This window comes from Lepus europaeus, chromosome 7, assembly GCF_033115175.1.
Source record: "Lepus europaeus isolate LE1 chromosome 7, mLepTim1.pri, whole genome shotgun sequence".
NCBI classification, from domain to species: domain Eukaryota; kingdom Metazoa; phylum Chordata; class Mammalia; order Lagomorpha; family Leporidae; genus Lepus; species Lepus europaeus.
In genome coordinates, this window is record NC_084833.1 from 72,229,636 (window position 1) to 72,237,188 (window position 7,553).

Here is a 7,553-nt window from a genome sequence, read left to right on the forward strand (position 1 = left end):
TACAGAGTTGTGAAAAGGTAGTTATTGCTACCCATCTGCATTGAATTTTCCAGGGTTGGAACCAAGTATTGAGTATTTTTAAGGTTTTATAGGTAAGTCTACATGGATTGAGTGGAATGGTCTGCTACATCCTGTATTTGGATTTTTGTAGTATATCACACAAATAATCACAAAAATTTTAGGTTTACTGTTAGGCATGAATGAATTCTGAAAATATAGAGGGGAATAAACTTGGTGATCAGTTTATATGGGGCAGTGGCAGGAGGGCCATGAAGTGGGAGGGGAAAAAGCTAAATGTTTCTTTGAGTGTCTTATTGGGTGTCTAACAACAATAGACACCCAATAAGGACTCAATGCTATGATAGAATTATGATAGTTAAACTTTTTGAAAATTGAGATTTGGGGCCAGTGTTGTATCTTAGCGCGTTCGGCATCTGCTTGTGACGCCAGCATTACATACCAGAGTGCCAATTCCTTGTGGCTGCTTAGCTCCCAATCCAGCTTCTTGCTACCATGTTTGGAAAAGCTGCAGATGATGGCCCAGGTGCTTGAGTTCCTGCCTCCCATGTGGGAGACCAGGATGGAGTTGCTGACTCTTGGCTTTGGCCTGATCCAGCCTTGGTGTCACAGGCAGTTTGGGGACGGGGAACAATGGATGGAAAATTCTCAACCACTCGCCTCTTCTTTGCCTCTTTCCCCCCCACTTTTCCCTCTCCATCATTCTGACATTCAAATAAGTCTTTCTGTTAAAAATTGAAGCATCTAGGAAGAAGGGCAATATAATATATTTTTGGGCTTTTTCTGAAAATAATTTCTTTCTAGTAATTTATTTCCTTGTCCTAAGTTGACTTAGTATTAAAACTTAACAGTAGTCACACTGCACACTAGTGGCAAGAGGCAGAGCTGGAGTTTTCTGTTTTTCCCTATTCAGTATTAGTGGTACAGCTAACTTGGCATTGTTTCTTTACTCTTTAAACTCTTTTCCCCTCACAGTACTCATTTTAATTTCTTAGAGACTTTGATTCAGCTAAGAAGTTCATATTTACCTTTAATAAGTGGGGCTTGGAGTCTAATTTAAAGAGTACTCATTGAATTTCAGATTTAGATACTTCAGAGTGGTCAGATATTAAACTTTCTTTCCAGAGTGGTTTGATACATTTAGTATTCGAAGGTCCCTGTTTACAGATTAAGAAATGGAATAAGTGATTTGTAGTCACATATGTAATGTAGTCTTCCTGATTCTTATCAAGTATACCATTATATAATCTTGGTAACAGATTATGCTTCTGAAGTAAATGAAGTATTTTTCAGGCATATTAGTAGTTCTGAGGCAAATCAAGAATAGAAACGCTTGGTTCTATCCTGTTGTGTTTGCTATTTTAAATGATTTTTTTTAAAGATTTATCTATTTGAAAGAGAGAGAGGTCCTCCATCTGCTTGTTCACTCCCCAAGTGTCTGCAATGGCTGGAGCTGGGCCAATCTGAAGCCAGGAGCTTCTTCAGGTCTCCCACATGGGCACAGGGGTCCAAGCACTAGGGCCACCCTTCACTGCTTTCCCAGATCATAAGCTGAGAATTGGATCAGGGGAGGAGCAGCTGGAACATGAACTGGTGCCCATATGAGATGCTAACACTGCAGGCAGACGCTTAGCCTATTACATTACAGAACCAGGCCCATAAATGACTGTTTTCTAGGTTGGCAGTCATCTAGTTCCAGACTTGTGGCTGTTTGTTTGCTAAGATTTTCTTCTATTTAGCAGCGCTGTGATAAAATTTTAGTTTCATTCTTTAAGAAAGATAAACAGCCGGGCCAGTGCTGTGCAATGGGTTAATGCCCTTGCCTGAAGGGCCGGCATCCCATATAGGTGCAGGTTCGAGACCCGGCTGCTCCTTTTCCCATCTAGCTCTCTGCTATGGCCTGGGAGAGCAGTAAAAGATGGCCTAAGTCCTTGGGCCCCTGCACCTGCATGGGAGACCTGGAGGAAACTTCTGGCTCCTGGCTTAGGATCGGCGCGGCTCCGGCCATTGTAGCCAATTGGGGATTGAACCATTGGATGGAAGACCTCTCTCTCTGCGTAACTCTGACTTTCAAATAAATACATGAATCTTTAAAAAAAAAAAAAAAAAAAAAGTAAACAGCACTGTAGAGAATGAGTATAAATCAGTGGTTTGAGGACCACTGAGATTAGTGGAATAATTACTAATAGTTATATAATTGGTGCCAAATTACCCCAAGATGTTGACCAACTGAAAGTTCTGAATGTAGGCTGGCGCCCTGACTCAACAGGCTAATCTTCCGCCTTGTGGCGCCGGCACACCGGATTCTGTCCCGGTTGCCCCTCTTCCAGGCCAGCTCTCTGCTATGGCCCGGGAGTGCAGTGGAGGATGGCCCAAGTTCTTGGGCCCTGCACCCCATGGGAGACCAGGAGAAGCACCTGGCTCCTGCCTTCGAATCAGCACGGTGCGCTGGCCACGGCAGCCATTGGAGGGTGAACCAATGGCAAAGGAGGACCTTTCTCCCTGTCTCTCTCTCACTGTCCACTCTGCCTGTCAAAAATAAAAATAAAGAAGCCGGTGTCGCGGCTCAATAGGCTAATCCTCTGCCTTGCGGCGCCGGCACACTGGGTTCTAGTCCCGGTCGGGGCACCGATCCTGTCCCGGTTGCCCCTCTTCCAGGCCAGCTCTCTGCTCTGGCCCAGGAGTGCAGTGGAGGATGGCCCAAGTCCTTGGGCCCTGCACCCCATGGGAGACCAGGAGAAGTACCTGGCTCCTGCCATCGGAACAGCGCGGTGCGCCGGCCGCAGCACACCTACCGCAGTGGCTATTGGAGGGTGAACCAACGGCAAAAGGGAAGACCTTTCTCTCTTTCTCACTGTCCACTCTGCCTGTCAAAAAAAAAAAGAAAAGAACTGAATGTAAATGCAAGTAAATGGAAGATAGATCTCACTGATAACAGTGGAGTCTTTGGCAAGGGTTAGCATTGAGGGACCTTTGAAGACAATCCATATTGGAAAGAGAATGCCTTAATACATTAAGAGAAAAGGGAGGGACTTAATGCATTTTAGACCTGAAAAAAAGATTATAGTTTGGTTCTTGTGCTCCTATCACCATGGTAAGATCATTTTGCTGCTGCACATTAGCATCAATTAGAAAAGAATTGCTTTGGGGTTGCATTTAACCCTGAGTTTTTTAGCTCCCTAAGTTTGTTTAGGGTCCATAAACTTTCAATACTTCATATCTTAAATTTGAGTAAACAATATTCAGGAAATTATAAAAGTATAGTTTTCTTACCTTGGTAACTCAAGTGGTGTTTGTAACAAATTGGCATTTTAGCTGCTGGACTTAATCTGCCACTGAAGATAAATATAAAAATAAATATCTTAAGTTCAAGAGTCAAAATCCAACTGTGTGATAAGTTCTCATCAAAGTAACATCCATTTCTTTGATACAGTGATGACAGGGCTGCAGTCTTTCGACTTGTATCACCTAAGGAATGTTTCATTGCTTGTTATTGAATTATTTTACAAAGCTGCTATAGTGATGGCTGAAATTTTTAAAATTTCATAATTAAGGATTTCACCTCTGTACCTTGAAAAAGTTCCACAGCTGATTAAGAACATGAAGCCCTGTTGAGAATCACTGTAGCAATTCCTTTTTAGAAATGTTTTAAATTAAGAAAAGTAATTGTTTTGCCTTATGAAGTACCAAAGGAATACTTTTAGGGTGGGCATTGTAGCACAGTGTGTTAAGCTTCGGCTTGGGATAGCTGCATTCCATGTCTGAGTGCCAGTTCAAGTCCTGCCTCTGATTTCAATGCAGCTTCCTGTTAATGCATCCTGGGAGGCAGCAGATAATGACTTAGGTACTTAGGGGTACCCAGGTGGAGTTCTGGCTTTGGGATGGCAAGGCCCTGGCTGTTGAGGCCTCTGGGGAGTGAACCAATGAATGAAGATCTATCATTCTTTCTTTCAAGTAGATGAAACTAAAAACCAACATTTTGAAGTAATGTTTTTATGTTCCAAGCTATGAAGTTTGAGACAACTGCTGTTAAGTTTGTCTACCTTTCTTCTGAAATTGATGTTTATTTTTCAGAAGTGATAGGCCAACAGCCCAATGGTAATATAGGCCCAGCTGCTATATTGAAAATCACAGAGTTGAAATAATAAGCAAATTTAAGGGGGGAGAGACATATTTTACCAAAATTTCTTTAAAAACATCACCTTGGATAGAATTAAATGTTTTCTACAGGTTCTACATACCTGTAATTGGCATGAATGAATGTACTATATAGATTTTGGCAATTAAAGATTTTCTCCTGTAACTGCAGCAACTAAATAGCATGTACCAAATGTGTATTTTAAACAGTAAGAAAACCTTTCAATACTTCATATCTTAAAAGTCTTTTTCTTTAAGTAAACAATATTCAGGAAATTATAAAAGTATAGTTTTCTTACCTTGGTTGGTAACTCAAGTGGTGTTTGTAACAAATTGGCATAATTTTAGCTGCTGGATTTAATCTGCCACTGAAGATAAATGTAAGTATCCCAAGGTCAAGAGTCCAAATCCAACTGTCCATACTTAATAATTAACAAGAAAAGCAAGTCCTATTTGTCCTATGATTTTACTTGTCAGTTTTAAACAGGTTCGGATACTTGAGGGGGCCCAGCATTGTGGCACAGTGGGTTAAGCTGCTGCTGCTTTTTTTTTTTTTTTTTTTTCACGAGCAGAGTGGACAGTGAGAGAGAGACCGACAGAGAGAAAGGTCTTCCTTTTTTGCCGTTGGTTCACCCTCCAATGGCCACCATGGCCAGCACACTGCGGCCGGTGCACCGCGCTGATCCGAAGGCAGGAGCCAGGTGCTTCTCCTGGTCTCCCATGGGGTGCAGGGCCCAAGCACTTGGGCCATCCTCCACTGCACTCCCGGGCCATAGCAGAGAGCTGGCCTGGAAGAGGGGCAACCGGGATAGAATCCCGCGCCCCGACCGGGACTAGAACCCGGTGTGCCGGTGCTGCAAGGCAGAGGATTAGCCTGTTGAGCCACGGCGCCGACCTAAGCTGCTGCTTGAGAACAATACCATCCCATCTCAGAGTGCTGGTTCAAGTCCTGGCTGCCCTGCTTCCAATTCAGCTTCCTGCTACTGTTTATGGGAAGGCAGTGGATAATGGCCCACGTGCTTAGGACCCATACCATACAAATGGGAAGACCCTGTGGAGTTCCTTACTCTTGGCTTCATCTTGGACCAACCCTGGTTTTTATGGTCATTTGGGGAGTGAACCAGCAGATGGAAGATTTCTCTATGTATGTGTGTCTCCCTCTCTGTTGCTCTGCCCTTCAAATAGATAAGTCTAAAGAAGGTGGGGGAGAGGGCACTAAGAAAACAGTTCTTTGCAAGAGTGAAGATTAATGTACTGAATATAAATGCTGTATGTTCATGAATATAGGCATTTAAGGAAATTGGAACCTGCCAACGTGCCCAGTTACAAGCAGTTACTTAAATAGCTAAATATCTTAATTTGATACAGAATCTTTGAGGGTACTGTCTGCACATGTAAAGGTTAATCCTCAATTGGTTTTAAACCTGATTTTAACAGCTTTGTTGATATCTAATTCACATGACCTGCAGTTTGACCATTTGTAGACAATGGGTTTGTTCACTATTGTGCAACTATCACCACAATCAATTTTAGAACATGTTTATCATCCAGTAAAGAAACTATTTCTCCACCCTCTACCACAACCTTTTTAGGAATGTTCATCAGTCACTCTGCCCAACTCCTTATTTTATGAATTTAGTACATAGATGCCTTCCAAACTGAATGGCTCCCAGACTTGTTTGAGCTTCTTTATTACCAGCAGTTGAAATTCAATAGCCATAATTGTTGACTTAACCTAAGCAATGCATTATTTCCTTCTCGTCCCTCTTCTGCACTTTTGTATTTAAGTGCTGAGTGGAAGCCTTTATAATTCTTTAGTGCCTGTCCCCATCAGATTGGACAGCATTCTCTTGTTTGAATATCAGTGTATGTGGAGTAATTTCCTTGTGAATGGTTTGTGGTTTATATGAAAGAAAACTAGAAAATTTTGTTGTTGTCTTATAAATGGTAATACACAAAGTATATCATTGCAGATAATACTGACATAAGAGAAAACTATAATTGCAATACTCTAAATTTCAAATGTGAAGTATAAATGATCTTTACTGGTCACGTGCTATTTTGATTTAACTTACCATAAGTGGTGTAGTACAACATTCTCAACAGTTGAGGATTTATTAAATGATATTTTTGGTGAACTATTACTTTTTTTTCAATACTTAGAATTCTACACTGCCCTGAAATCCAGCCAAAAAGAAATAGGGAATAACTCTACAGTACTCCAGTAATTTTTAAAAGATGATTTTCTTTTGGTTATTTTTCAGGTCTTTTGTAATTACTTTTCTGACCAAACTTGTACTCCAGGACATTGCACCTTACTCAATTGCCAAAAAAAAGTGTGGTAATGACAATAAGTCTCAGCTTCTTTTGAGAGAATAACTTGGTTCTAAAAAATGGTGTTTGCTCTTCACATTTAACATAATTCTTATCTCCTAACCAAACATAAGTGGGATCCTCACAACCACTGTTGGAGAAAATAATTGGTGCTCGGCTGAACCAGGAAGTTAGATTTGAACAGGATTTGTCCTTGCCTAGCTATGTTTATCAATATACATTATCTAGAGAAGAAATCTGAGACAGTTGAATTTGGTAGATTCGTTCTGTGAGTGAAGTATGATTTTGCAAATACAGAAAAATGCACAAGGAGAAAAAGCAACTGATAATCTCAAGGAAACAAAGTCCACAAAAACTAGAAAGTCCAATTTTTCCTTTACCTGAACTCAGCCCATTACCCAATAATTTAAATGAGCTGTTTTATCTTTTCAGAGACAACTACAGAATAAACAGAAGTCTATAAGAGAAAAAAAACCCACAAAGATGGGTAATGGTTCATATCATAAAATGCATCCAAGGAAGTTGCTCATTACAGCATCTCTAACCCAGTATGTTCAAATATTTCATTTCTTCTGAGATATACACCAGAAAAAAGAACCTGAGTTTTCCAAGAAAAGAAAATGTTAACTGCCAGTTGAATTGCACCCTGCTGTTAAGACTATCTGAACTACAGTGAATAGTGCAAGGCCATATATGTGCAAAGAGTACTCCCTGAGTCTCAGAAGTTTAGGCTAAATTCTAACGCTATGTCCTTATATGTCACAGTGTAGAGGGAGGAAGAGACATGAAAATAATGTTTTTGTCATGGGCCCAGACATACCCAGAATCAGAAAGTTATTTGGCACCCGTGTTTAACTGCTAACTTAATTATTTAAAGTTATTGTGTTTTTTTTTTTTTTTTTTTTTACAGGCAGAGTTAGACAGAGAAAGGTCTTCCTTCTGTTGGTTCACTCCCCCAAATGGCTGCTACAGCCGGCACGCTGTGCCAATCCGAAGCCAGGAGCCAGGTGCTTCCTCCTGGTCTCCCAAGCGGGTGCAAGGCCCAAGCACTTGGGCCATCCTCC

The 7,553-nt window shown here is 41.1% G+C and overlaps 1 long non-coding RNA gene across 1 annotated transcript; it reads right to left on the reverse strand.

Moving 5' to 3' along the window:
- Nucleotides 1–2,811: 2,811 nt before the first annotated feature.
- LOC133763311 (uncharacterized) lies at nt 2,812–4,525 on the reverse strand. Its single transcript, XR_009866391.1, has 3 exons — nt 4,455–4,525; nt 3,292–3,353; nt 2,812–2,885 (listed from the first exon to the last, which is right to left on the reverse strand). It is a non-coding gene; the product is annotated as an uncharacterized LOC133763311 (long non-coding RNA).
- Between the last annotated feature and the right edge of the window lie 3,028 nt (nt 4,526–7,553).